The sequence below is a fragment of the Muntiacus reevesi genome, chromosome 16 (genome assembly GCF_963930625.1).
Source record: "Muntiacus reevesi chromosome 16, mMunRee1.1, whole genome shotgun sequence".
Classification (NCBI taxonomy): Eukaryota; Metazoa; Chordata; class Mammalia; order Artiodactyla; family Cervidae; genus Muntiacus; species Muntiacus reevesi.
This window is the reverse complement of record NC_089264.1, coordinates 48,257,451-48,259,278: the sequence shown is the minus strand read 5'-3', so window position 1 is coordinate 48,259,278 and position 1,828 is coordinate 48,257,451.

The following is a 1,828-nucleotide window of genomic DNA, read 5'->3' as shown; positions in this document are numbered from 1 at the left end:
CCAAATTTTGTTGGGGGAAGAGGAGGGTAAAAGTCATACCTCCAACAAACCAATTTATTTTTATTTCTGTTAGAAAAAGATAACTTGCATTACCATTAATTGTCTATATCTTACAAAGTGGTAAAACAACTAAAGTAACTCAGACAATGAAAGGCACAGGTTCTATATTTTATTTTCAATGGAAAGACACCTTTTGGTCTATTTCAAAGTCTTTCACAAGAACTTTAATTAGCTGACGTTGTGTGGCAAGGAAGAGATTCTGAATGTTTGCTTTCCATCCAGACTCCAGGAGACGGTGAAGGACAGGGAAGCCAGGCTTGCTGCAGTCCCTGGAGCCGCAAAGAGTCAGACAGCAACTGAGCAGCAAAATCAACAATGCCCATTTTAATACAGCAATCGTGATTGTTCAACACACAGAATCAAAATGGAATTTTACAGTTAAATCTGATATGTGGATAACTTAAGAGATTGTTTTGATAAGATTAAAACAAAAACACATACTCCTGCTCAACTTTTTTCCACTACCACTTCTAGTAATAACACCTCTATTTGCCTTAGGGAAAATATAATTTAAACTTTAGGCCATATTTTCATCTTGGAATTAATATGTGTAAGCCTCAATTTAGTGTGTTAGGGAAATGCAGTAAGTAAACATAGTAAATAGACACACTATCTAAACTTAGAAAAATAGTGTGCAGTCAGCAGAGGGGAAAATAAGAAGAAACTGTTGACTGACTGAATATAAGTCCCAGAGAAAAGAACACAAAGAATAGCATGCAAAGCATAAACAAGTCCAAATATAATAGAAAATAAAATGTTATTAGATTGTACTCTTCCCTTAAAATAGCAAAGATATGTGCTTCAATAAGAAACGCTTAAAATATAATGGCATGGAAACTTTTGAAAATAATGAGGGCAGTTTGCATATATTATGATTCAGTGATTTGATAGATTACCATACAATTATGTGATATAACTTCTGGCAAATCTACCCTTCCAAATGTACAGGCATAAAAAGCTTAAAAGGCATCATTGACATATATCCAACCCAAAAGAAAATGCTGCTCACACTACTAATGCAAACAGAATACAACTCTTTCTCAATTTTGAGAAGTTGAGAAACTGATACTTCCTTGAACCAACCCATCAGCATTTCTCATCTGAATCACTTCAATGGCCTCCTAAATGGTTTCCGTAATAACTGATGATGATCTTCTCCAAATAAAGTCAGCTTTTGTTTCCCACCATACCAAATTGCAATAGCTCCTCATTTCAGTTATAGCCTTGCAGGTCATTGAAAGAATTTGGCATTTTCTGTTGAATTTGACACATGTAGATGACTTCAAGTATTTCCCAGCAAGAGCAAGCAAACAAAAGAGTGGATTTCCCAACTATTATACTCCATGTGACAGCTTGAAGTTGCTCTGTAGATAGTAACTGAATGAGTGAGAATACAACTGTGCAAAAAAACTTTTTGGCATGCACATTAAAAGATAGAAGTTATGGTAAATGTAAATAATTCTAGGATTAAACCAAATTATTCTAGGATTAAAATTGTTGTAATAAGCATCCAGAATAACAGTACACCTACAAATTGGAAAGTACTTACTTTTCAAGTACATATGGAAACTTTGTTAAAAATAGCATTTATTTAAAAACAAACTACCAAATATAAAAAACTAGAACTACAGACTAGGGAACAAATAATGTAAAGGAAAGTAGAATACAGGTAAGAATAAACATTAATAGAGGTGAAATTTTATTTTATATTTTTGCTTTTTTGTGTTTTCTAAAAGTGATATTCTAAATGAAGATCTCATTCTTAGAA